Here is a 13,248-nt window from a genome sequence, read left to right on the forward strand (position 1 = left end):
AACCCACCTGCAATGCAGGGGACCTGGGTTTGATCCCTGAGTCAGGAAGATCCCCTGGAGAAGGGCATGGTAATCCACTCCAGCATTCTTGCCTGGGAAATCCCATGGACAGAGGAGCCTGGTGGGCTAAAGTCCATGGGGTTGCACAGAGTCAGATACGACTTAGCAACTTAACAACAAACAAAACCAACAAGCTATTAGATCCTTACCATATTATCCTCTGTACAGTTGTAGCAGCCAAGTGGTTTGTAAGATCAGAAGTCTCTACAGAGGCTTTTATTAAGAGTATATATATATATTCAGTCAGTCTAACATTTAGGACCTGTATTCTGTAACAGCCCCTACTTGGATGCATGTTTATGAAATGACTGCTGTCCTTTATTTCTTTGGCATCTAGGCAATAAAGGATCCTACCTAGCACTCAGTAGGATTATCATAAGGAATTGCAATAGATTTGGCCCACTGAAGCTCTTTGGCCTTGAGTCTGTGAAATTCTGGGTATTTTTGAAAGCCATATTAGTCCACCTGTGGCGACACTAATTCAAACAGCTGAAGTTAGGAAGATGCATCTGCCAGCTTCTGCCTCTGGCAAGTTACAAAATAAGGGTCAGATACAGCCACATGTCATCTAAGAGATAGAAGACACATTAAGGTTATGTCAAGGAGATTTTCTAAGAAATGATCTGGAGTGAAATCCTTAGCCACTTGAGAAAGTAAGAGCTCTTTGCACACCGCCTGACTCACTTAGCACTTGCAGCTTTGACAAAGAATATTCAAGGCAGGCCTTTCCTCTGGCTGCTTTTATTTTATATTTTCTAAGTGCTTTTCTTAAAGATGTTCAGAATTAGGGTCAGGAAAAAGGGAGGGAATAGGAATAGAGAAGAAAAATCATTAAAGACCCTGACTGTGTCTTCCCTTCAAATGGAAGTCCCTTTATACTGCAGGGCTGCAGGCGAGACCCATTTGAGTTCATTAACACCCTCTTCAAAACAACCCATGAAAAATGAAAGCTTTTCTTCTCCATACCAATCTCTGAATTTGGCTTTTATAGGTTAGTGTGTGGCCAGGGCCTTCTGAAGGTTGATAAAGGAGTATAATAAGCAGGTGATACCATCTAAAGAACTTGAACATCTCATGTAGATGCTGCTTAATAAATATAAAACAACAGTTTTCTCTCTCTGCAATCCAGCCTTCACTAGAAACCCTACTTTTAATACAATCCCTCTCTGGGTATTTCTTTGACACCTTTACTAAAATTACATACCCTGCCTACACTGCCTGTCTTCATCTTTGGATAGTCTCTCATCAGACCACATGTACCTGTTTCTGATTCAAGGCCACAGTCATGATACCATTGTATTAAGTCCCAGCTTGGCACTCAGCCTCTGTCTCAGTGGCCCATCTCTGTTCTTGAACTTGTAGTCACACTGGACTTGATGACTGTCCAATACTCCATGCTTCACCTGACCCCCATGCTTGAGCCAAGGACACTTCTTTCCTCCACTCATCCCTGTTAACCAGAATGTCCTTCCTTGCCTTCATCAGAAAGGAAGAAAATCTATTCTTCTCCGACCAAGAAAGCAACTCACATCCCACCCACTGCAAGAGTCTTCTTTTCTTGATCCAAAAGTGACACTATGTATATAGTTCATGTAGGATAGTCTCAAGTCATCTCTGCCTCCAACCATATCTTGCCCCACTCTGTGCCCTAAAAGCCTCCATAGATGAGCTGTTCTGGACATCAAAGGCCAGTGCACATTCCAAGATTGAAGAAAATGATAACTCATGCTGGGTGAGGAGTCAGCCAACAAAAGGTACAATAGATGTCCCAAAGATCAAAGATACAAAGTGAGTGGCTCCTTCATCCCATCTTCCTTCACTCCACATAGATGCTGATTGATAGTTGAATGGTCATACAGTCATGTGTGTGCACATACACAGGTGTGGTCTATAGATTACTATTAGTATGTAGAGACACTCACACCCCACAACCCCATCTTATAACACAGCATAGCCTGCACCCTCTCTTCTCTTACTGTAGTGCTGCTAAAGAACTCAGTGCAAAAAAGGGCTTGACCAAGGTTTTCCACAATAGGTTACAGAAGAAATTGTAAAATATATATATTTCCTATATCAGCTTAATATATTGTGAACTTTAGACTGCAGTCTTTCAAGTGTTTCAGCTGAATTTCCTTTCATCAAAGTTTTATAGCACTTTGAAATTCCTCTCTCTGCTACAGTGCCGCTGAGTCATTGCATAGCATAGCATTTTCTGCTGGACTTCTTTGAGGGCCCAGCCTAGGCCCTATCTGTCTTGAATCATCAGTAGTTAGCACAGATCTTCTGCACATCATTTACATAAATGTTTTCCAAATTGCTGTTAGCTGTTTTCACACAGCACACAGGCTGGATCAAGGGCGCATGCTCAGGATAAGGGGACTGTATCATGTTTTATTTTCTGCACAAACTTACCACATGCAATTTAATAAGTTCCTTTGCAAATGAATGCTCTCACTTGTCTGAACTTCCACTACCTATCTATCTTGTCTCTGCATTTTTCTTTGTCATCTGGACGCATGTGCAAAATGGTAGGGAAACCAGGAAGGCAGAGACATCTGGCCTGCTGCCTTTAAAAACTAAACAGGGACAAATCACTCTCTCTGACCTCACTCTTAGCACCTTTGGAAATGAACATCAAGGACTATGGTTTTAGATGAGAAGCAAATGACATTAAGACCAGGAAAAGCCTTAATATATGATTGAGCCCATTTCACCAGCTCCCTCAGGCCACCTGCCAGTGCGAGAAGAACATGAAGTAACCCTATCAGCCAGCTTCACAATTAGAATGAATTCATAAGAAACAAAAGATCTTGTTTTCATGGGAAAATATCCTTTGTGATAACCAACAAAGGGAGAATAATTTTGAAAGCATGTGACTTGGGGTCCCATCCTGCAGTTCTTGCACAGACAAAACTCTCATTGACTTTATCAATAGAATTGTTGCTACATAAAAGTCTTTTGCAAAATTTCCATGATGCTTCAAAGCGCATTTTAAGTGCGTCAGCCCCAACAGCCCCCCTCTCCGTTTTAATAAAGCCGGAGAAGGTTTCTCTTAGATTGCCCTATTGTGCAGTAGGAGATGAACCCAGCACAGGATTGCAAGCTAGTGGACACCCCTCTCCTCCACCCCTGCAGACACCATCATACCAAAATCCACGATGATAGAAAGAAGGTCAAATTTCAACTGATCTCTGAGCTCGAATTTTCCATTTCAAATTGCTTTTGCCAGGTAGACAGAAAACGATTTCTTGCAGGCTTCAATAAATACCATCTCCAAGTAAAATCCACATTTTTCAAATAGATAACAGTATAATGATTGGTATTGCTATTCTAGCTATGGTTGAATAGCAAGCAGTCCATTCCTTTTTATGTAGTATGCTCTTTAAGAGCCTCAAAAGACGAAATTGGGCCTTCAGTACTGCTGGAATGAAGGACAATGGGCCTGATCTCTTCTTTTGAATTCTCTTAGCAAATGTACTGCATAAAATAGAAGGCAATGCCAGGAAAGACTTCCATTCTCAAAAAAAAAAAAAAAAAAAACCACAGGCAATATCTGTTCTAATAGATTATCCATTTTCACCCCTATCTGTGTTGTTCACTCAATTGATGCACTTTTTGGGGGGTAGCATATTCTTAAACTAAGAAAAAAATGCTCTTACTTCAATTCACGAGCTTTTCTCCTAAAATACTAATAGTTCCACAAACGGGCATCAAAATGGGAGAGTCTGTGGCCTTTAATGTGGAACATTTAAGAATCAGGAAGATGCTTCCCAGTCTGACATGACATAGATTGGCAGTTAGCTTCTCTGGGAGGCATAACCAAATTATGAGACTGCTCAGGGAGAAAACTTACTAAGAAGTCATCATGAGGGCTTCTTCCCTGGTGGCTCAGTAGTAAAGAATCCACCTACCAGTGCAGGAGACATGGGCTCTATCCCTAATCTGGGAAGATCCCACATAGTTCCAAGGCAGGAACTATGTCTTCAATTTCACTTATTTTCTTTTGCAAACAGTCATATTAATTAGGGTGATGACTAACATTAATTGAGAACTTCATATGTATCTGTTCCAAGATCCTGGTCCAAGTATGTTACATGTTCCATCTCAATACTCACTACAGCCCCATGAGGAATGTACAAATTCATTTACAAATTAATAAAATGAGATGAACAGCAAGTTTTTAGTAAATAGTGGTTGATCTAAATAAATGGAGCCCAATAGAAAGTTCCTATTTAGGAGACCAGGGTTCGATCCCTGGGTTGGGAAGATCCCCTGGAGAAGAGAATGGCAACCCACTTCAGTATTCTTGCCTGGAGAATTCCATGGACAGAGGAGCCTGGCAGGCTACAGTCTATGGGGTCACAAAGAGTTGGACACAACTAAGCAACTAACACACACAATAGAAAGTTCCCAGAACTATTAGCAAAGAAGCAGTAGCCAGTGGCATATTTTTAAATGAGTCTATTTTGCTTATCCTAAGTCATTAGGTGTAGCACAGACACCTATTAGCTTTCCAATATCTAGTCTCTTCTTCATGAGAAACAAAGCTCTGATTTCCTTCCCCAGAATTCCTTGCAGCTAGGTATGGCCTTATGGCTAAGTTCTCACCAATGAAATGTATATAGAAGTGTTGTCTAGTATTTCTGGGGAAGATTTTTAAAATGGAGTCCAACCCATCTTCTTCTCCTTCCTCTTTCCTGCGGTTCGAAATACGTATGTAATGCTGGTATTTGGTGGCCTTTTTGATTCACGAGGTGACCTTGGGAATCAAAGCCACAGACAGCTGAACAAGATAAAAAGTGTTGGTGCATGCCACAGTGAAACCATCATACCAACTCTGGCTGTCTACACATAAACTGCTTTTACATAAAAGAGGACAGGATTTCTAGCTTGTTTAAGCCACTGTTAATTTATTTCCTGTTATATGCAGCCAGACCTAGAACAAATTAACAGTTGACATAGACACCTACAAAAATGTTTATTTGATAGCTGTAACCAAAGGTTATGTTCGTATTTGAAGGAGATTAAATATTTTTTTAAAGTAAACAATTTTTGTGCTTACTCATAAATTTTTTTTTCTGATTGTGAAAGTAATACATTTGTTTTGGAAAGCTTTAAAAAATACAGAAAAGCAGTAAGAAGAAATACTTTCACTTCTCTCTAATTCTACCAATCAGAACAAATGCTCTTAATACTTTGGATTTTACACAAAAGTGTAAAATTAATATAGAAATCCTCAAATCTTAAAGCTGAAAGGAACCTTAGAAGTCGTATTGTCTGGCATTATACCAAAGCCAGAATCCTTTCAGTAGAACCCGTGTCTGATGTCTACCCAGCTCCTCCTTCAATAGTCCCAATAATGAAGAGCTCAAAGCTTTATGAAATAGTTTAGTCCCCAGTTGGAGTCATTTTATCTTCAGTTCTATCTTATATTAATGAGAATTGGCCTCTCTAACATCTGAAGCAATCAAAAATGAGTGTTTTATCTCTTGAATATCAGATTCTTTTACATTTTGAAGATAAACACAGAAGCTATATTTTCTATAATCAGTCACAAACTATGTGCCAAGCATTAGGGCATGAATGAAAACATAGCTCATGCCTTAATCCAGGTGACAAGTAATGAAGGCCGATGAGGTGAAGATAGAAGTAAACATGTTCAGAAGACTTTTTAACAACAGAATTTGATAACCAACTAAATATGGAGGGTCAAGGAGCCAGGCAGTAAGGTGGGAATCGATGTCTTCAATGAAATGGGTAATATTCAGATAGCAGCAGCAAATGCATTTGCAAATTAGTAATAGTGGTGGGAATCAGGGTAAGAGAGTTCAAAGAGATATATTTTGAAATTAAATTTTTTGAGGTACCTATGGGACACTCAAATAGGGATTTGCAATAGAGAGTCAAAAAAATGTGTCTGGAGTATAGAGGGACACTCATTATCTGCTATATTGTCCCCTTAATTCAGCTCTTAGAGACAGTGGAGGGATTTGAGTGTTGTGCTCTTGAGTGATAAATCAAAGAATATGTGTGTCTCACTCGAGACACTGTCATCCTCCCTTGAGAGGTTCATGAAAAAGAAACAAACACTCAGAAATAATAAAAAAGGAAAAATTAAATCCTCATCACTTTATGGACTTAAACCCCAACACCCAGCCGAAAAGATACTCTAATATTTAGGCTTGGCCATTTGGTACATAACCTTTCCTATGTTACTTAGCTTACATACCTTCAGTGCAAAGCAGACTGTGAGTGAGTTTAACCTGCTAATGCTTAACCTGCCTCCCAAGTTTGAGATCTTACCGTGTTCCAGTCCCATGCAAAGAAAAAAAAAAAGGAGTGAGTTAGTTGGTTGGCTATGATTCAAGATGGTAGCCCTGAGTAAGCTTTATCACTTCTGCCATACGGATGGCAAAGCACAAAGAGAAAGGAAAAATGTCTCCCCTAGAGGGGTAGGCCCTGACTCCTCCCACTTCAAGCAGTGTTTTATGGAGAGTAGCAAACCAGTCACATCCTAGAGCTGACCTGTTAACACACAGTGACTGTGCCTACTGGCAAATAGGGTATAATCATGTCTCAGAATCAGATGGATCCAAAACACTACTCCTCCTCCCCAGATGCAGATGAAACAGAGGAGGGAAAACAGGCTATCCCTCCTTCAGCAACTTACAGAACCAGAGGAATGATAACTTTGGGACAGTTTTCTAGACTTATTGGTTTGTATTACGCTTGGGGCCAATTAAATCCTGCCAGGTTATTTTCCTAAGAACTTCTGAGATCTCCTCCATGGTATACCTATGTCGTTAAATTATGAACACTTAAAGAGAAATTTCCATTTATCTCTGTTAGTTTTAATCTTGCTGTTTTTATTTCCCAATTCCAGTCTATGACAATTATCTTTCAATCTTCATTTCATCATCTAATATATTACCTAACACTCCCAGCCTATTTCTCTTAGCTTTGGTTCACTTCCAAATTTGCTTGATGTGATTTTGGGGTATTCATTTAAATAGCTGATAAGAATGAAAAAAGAAAAGGACAAGTTCAGAGGTCTGGAACCCACAACCAAAAGGCTCATGCAGTATTGGTTTAGAATGTGAATTGTTGCAGTCACTATGGAAAAGTAAATGTGCCTGTACATTCAATGGACATTTAGGTTGATTCCATGTCTTGGCCATTGTGAATAATGCTATAGTAAAACATGGGGATTAGGAGGAGACAGGAGCCAGGGTGGTGAAAATGAAAATCCAGATACACACACCACAAGTATGTGAAAGAAATAGAATAGGACCAGCTCTCTCAATTTTCAGTTTTCCCCCTCTCTCTCCCTTCCTCCTTGGCTCCCACTTAAAGACATCCCTATGAAAAAAATTAGCAAAGCCAGTAAAGGATTTCTGTCCCCTGCATGTTGTTGATACAGTAGCCAGCACTGAACTAACAATTACTATGTCACATTATGCTTCTAACTAAGGACACGATTTCCTATTCTTCATCCATGATTTATCTTTGAAACAGAGTGGAGTGCGCTTAGACCCACTGGACAAACTTACTGTCAGCAAAGTATTTTATCATTTATCAAGTAAGACCGTGTGGCTTAAACCTTAAGGTCAATTTGAAGCTTTCTTTTGCTGTAGCAGTTCATCAGTGCCCAAAGAGACTTTGAGACAAAGGGCAAGATGAACAGTGTAAGAGGGAAAGTTCTTAGTGGACAAGGTAAAAAAAAAAAATGCTCAAGGGCTAGTTCTCTCTCCAGAACTAATTAGTGCATGAACTTAGAAAGCCACTTGATCCCCCCAAGTCTCAGTTGTCTCATCAATAAAATGGATATATGACCACTTTTCCTCTGAGAACCAAAACTCTCTACCCCACATTCAGCCTGGACACTGAGAACCCAAACCATACCTTACTGGCCACACTAACATGACTTCGCTATCCTATGTCTTCATTAGTATTACTTTACTTTTCCAGGATGATCTGTTTATTATAGGATCTTGCCAAGAGACCCATCAACTCTTTGATGGAAAGCATGAATAGATAATTTGTACTCTGGTATTCTTTGAATCACTCATCTCAAAATCATCATCTGGCTTTTCTCACCAATCCTGGACATATAGTGATTCTTTCCAATCCTAATCAAGTCTCCCTACATTGAAACACTTGCCTTAAACCAGACTTTCAATGCTCAATAAACTCTAAGCTTACCTTCATCCCTCTGTATTGTTGTGTGAGTGTTAGTTGCTCAGTCGTGTCTGACTCTTTGCAACCCTTAGATTGTAGGCCACCAGACTCCTCTGTCCGTGGAATTCTCCAGGCAAGAATACTGGAGTGGGTTGCCATTCCCTTCTCCAGGGGATCTTGCCCACCCAGGATCCAACCCAGGTCTCCTGCATTACAGGCAGATTCCTTATCATCTGAGCCACCAGAGAAGCCCTCTGATACAGTATCAAAACAAGAAACTCAACTTTGTCTTATCATGTATTGGTGATATTGGGGGAGCCAGCTTTCAACATCTCCCAGAGTCACTGTGATAATATATGTGAAAATGTTTTGAATGCTTTGAATTGGAATGAACCAATGAGTTGGTAGAATGACCATGGGCTAGCCTTTCCTCTCTCCTGTGTGATATCTTTGCAATAGGCAATAAATAATACCCTGCTAAATTGGAAGGTGCCAGAAGGGGATGTAAACACCTCTTTGAATGATGAATCCTTGAAAGTATTGTAAGGTGTGGAGGACTTCTATACCCACCACTGGAACGAGAAACTTTCCCACCAGTACCTGCCATTGGGCTTTCTCATTCACCTACATAGGCAAGAAAGCTGCCATGGTACAGTTGTGAAACCAATGCTGACCTTTTAATCTAGGTTATAACTAGACAATGGCTGTGCAAATGGGTGGGTGACTATCAAAAGATGCCTCCACCTGAGTTGCAAAATGTAGGACAGGCTTTTCAACCCGAGGATTCAAAGAACACCGCCTTAATTTGGATTGAGTGCACGAATTTTACACATAAGTTGTTTGTTTTTTTTACACATGAACTTTACACTAAAATTGTTTAGTTTGGTTTACATGGTTTATATGGGCTTCCCAGGTGGTGCACTGGTAAAGAACCCACCAACCAATGCAGGAGACCCAGGTTCAATCCCTGGGTCAAGAAGATCCCCTGGAGAGGGGAATGGCAACCCACTCCAGTATTCTTGCCTGGAGAACCCCATGGACAGAGGATCCTGGAGGGCTACAGTCAATGGGGTTGCAAAGAGTCAGACATGATTGAGCATGCATGCCACACCACACATCTCTTCTCTATATGTATTGCAGTAAGTCCATCCATCCATCTACATTTCATGTATATGTATGAATTTTAAATTTGTATCACAGCAGTTACTTAGCCAGAATATATACTTCAATTCTGAAGAGTGTGGCCAAAACAAGGAGTGGCAAAACAGACTTTGAATTAGCCAAAAGAGTCTAATTACTAACAGGAAACTCAAAGTATTTCACATTATGGTCAATTTAAGCATGCACTCCAGTGCCTGACATGAAGAGCACCTTCAGTAAATAGTGTGTGATCAGAGCTTGGTTCATATCTGTCTAAACAAATATATTTCATGATATGTCTAGCAATGTTTGGCATAAAAGTGGTGTGATAATATGTGTTGATTGATGGGAAGATAATTCTCAAAAAAAACACCATATGAAAAATATTTGATGTCACTAAGTAACCAACAACATTCATATTTAAATAAAATATCATTATTTGCCTATTCATTAGCATGGTTACAAAAAATGATACACAGTGCTCTTAAGGGTGGAACCAGATGACAATATTGGGCAACATTTGTGTGGGTACAAATAGATACAACTGGTTTAGAAAGGCATTCAAATCAAGCCTTTAAAATGTTTATGCCCTTTATTTCTCTACCAGGAATTTATCCTAAGGAAATAATTTTGGATGTAGGCAAACATCCAACATTATAAAGAGCAAGAAATATTGGAAACAGATTCCATTTCCAGCAATTGAACAATGATTCAGTACTAGGCAATGTATATTTCACATTTATTATCTATAGAAACTATGGAAGGGACTCCCCTGGTGGTGCAGTGGATGGATAAGAATCCACCTGCCAATGCATGGGACATGGGTTCAAATCCCTGGTCCAGAAAGATCTCATATGCTAAGGAACAGCTAAGCCCATAGGCTACAACTACTGAGCCCACACACTAGAACCCATGAACCACAATTAAAGCCCACACAAAGCAATGAAGACCCAGCACAGCCAAAAATAAAAACAAAATTTTTAAAAAAGAAACTAAGGTTTTGCAGGCATCGCATTTAACCCTTACAGAAACCATATGAAGTAGCTAATATTATCCCCATTTTATAAATTGTGAGACTGAGGTCATTTGTGCCTTGGCAGAACTGTAACCTGAAAGATGAGGAGCAGAGTTGGGATCTGTTTGACTCCATAGCAGTTTCTCACACAGCACTTCTAGTCTATGAAATATGATGCATTCAAATGAAATTTTAATGAGAGGGGAACATTTTAATGTTGAGTGAAAACAGGATAAAGAAATGTACATATTCAACATTAATTTTGTAATATACACACACTGGAAAAACGTTTTCATGAAAATTCCTCCTCCAGGGGATCTTCCTGTCCCAGGAATTGAACCCACGTCTCTTGGGTTTCCTACATTGCAGGTGGATTCTTTATCACTGTGCCACCTGGGAAACCCCAAATATTATTAACAGTGGTTATTTCTGAAGGGATGTTCTATGTTCTCAGCTATTTTCTACTTTATAGTTTAGGACTATTTCCTACATTTATGCTATTATTAACAAATTACTTTTATAAAGAGAAAAAATAAACATGGGCTTATACAGCAGTAAAGATTCATCACTTGCTCTGGAGTCTGGTGGTAGGAGCACCAGCATACCCTGTAGGGATCCCAAAGTGACGTCTGTTTCTTGGTTTTCATTTCTGTATCTCCATCTGTGAGTATGTGTCATGTGGATGGATGGAGGCAGATTTTCCATCTGACCCTGCTTTGCTGTGTGGGTTGTAAGATGCCTTCTCTTCACCCCTTCAAGCTAACAGGTATCACATACCTGTCGCCTATGAAGGTGTTCAGCCCTGTCCACTCACCATGTGATGGAAATGCACATGGTGGCCTTATGGTTGGGGGTCAGATTAAGCAGATCTTAATCCTGAGTCACAGCAGACATCCACACAGGAGAGCCCTGAAAATACAGAGCTTTTGTCACCTGCACCGGGAATACAGCCTGAGCTAAAGAAATGTGGACAAATGGCAGAATCCAAGTCCACACAAAAGCATACATAGCATCTGTATGGTGGTTGTTTCGTTGCTTGCTTGAGCAACTTGACTGCAAAGGATAATTGTCAGGTAGAGGTTTGTGGTGGTGTTGTAATCGCATTGTTGTAGAAGCTTCTCCACTTGACTCATAAAAATAAGATATTCATTAAGCCATGCAGAGAAAACATTTCTTAACTAGTAAGAGACTGAGCCACATAAACTAGGAGGATTAAACTGATTTTTTTTTTTTTTTGCCATCTCTTTTTCTGTGACTCAATTGCAGAGTCACATTGAGTTCTGTGCCCAAACAAACACACAGTTTGTATACAGATGGTAGGGCTATCAATTAAAGGTCTGCACACTGTGGCCTTATCAATTCACTACCATTCCAGCTGCCAGTTGGCTATAAATTATCTCCCCTCTAATCCTCTTCCTAGTCCATGAATTGGAGTTACTTTTAACCTCTATTGCTCTTCCTGCTCTGCTTTATTGAACCTATTTTGATGCAAACGTAGTTAACTACTTTTCCCTACATATTCATGAGCTGGTCAAATTGGGCATAAACCTGCCTTATGAAATTGTACAAAGAGAAAGAAGGAGGAAAAGAGAATCAACTTTCTTTACTATAACAACATCTGCGCAAGGCAGCAAGAATAAAGACAGCAGATATTAAAGCTCCTAGGTTCTCTATGTTATCTGGAGAAGTGACTATGGCAGGTGGACTTTTCATGGAAACTTAAAGTTGGACCAAGGTATTTTTGAGATAATATGATCCAGTGTCCTACTTATAGGACAACTAATGTAAACCCATTTGGAGACATCTCTGCTAATTCACATCTTGCAGTTCCTCTGGAGTGATAACACACCCCTAGCTCAGAAACCCATCCTTGGGTTCTCTTGCCCCAGTTGACAAAAAGGTTTTTTTCAAGACCTGACGAAATTAGCCCCTGTCCTGTCAAAGTCTGTCCTTTCTTGCCTCTCCATGAACATGGGACAGAACTTTTTAGGACTCCTTTCTACCACCCCTGATCACTTTATACCAAGACACTCATCAACTTTGAGAAGTTCAACCATATGGACAAATGGGGAATGAGGAAGTCCACAGGAAAAGCTTCATCTCTATGGTGTAGACAACTGCCCCAGGTTTGATTAATTAGTTCTGAACCCTTAGAGAATCACTCATCTTGAAAAATAACTTCTAAGAAAACCTAAGTGAGAAGTTCCTGGCGTAACTGCTAGAAACTTTCTCCATGGCTGGTGGTCCACTTGCCCGTTCTCTCCACATGGCATCATTCTTCAAGTCTTGAACTTCTGACAGTGGTGGGCTCATAGTAGTAACACTTCTTACATGGGACCTGACTTCCAGGAGACAGAAAATGGAGGCTAGCACAAGCTTAATTCTGCATTCTGTTGGTCAAAGCAGTCATGAAGCTTGCCTGGATTCAAGGGGAGGAGACATTGACCCCATTTCTCTGTGGAAGGAGTGTCAAAAGCTTGTGGCCATCTTCAGCCCACCACAACTGGGGCATTTGGATTATCCGCCTACCTGAGGCAATTGGACTATTGGGATATTAGAAACTTGCACACATATCCTTGAGTGAGAGGATTTTCTGTCCCTACCAGAAAGTCTTCTTTATTCTGTGTGGTGGACAGAGCCTCAACTGAGGCCCACAGTTTCCTTCATTCAACAAGTATTTAAGAATTACCTTCCATATGCTAGCTACTGTTCTACATACTTGAAATATCAGTGAATGAAATAAATACAAATTCTTACCTTCATAGAGCCTACATTCTAGTGGAATGTAGATGGAAAAAAAAATGGGATAAAGTAACAACTTCTATAATCAGGTGCTTGCTCTTCCACCAGCGACT

This window comes from Budorcas taxicolor, chromosome X (assembly GCF_023091745.1).
Source record: "Budorcas taxicolor isolate Tak-1 chromosome X, Takin1.1, whole genome shotgun sequence".
Lineage (NCBI taxonomy): Eukaryota > Metazoa > Chordata > Mammalia > Artiodactyla > Bovidae > Budorcas > Budorcas taxicolor.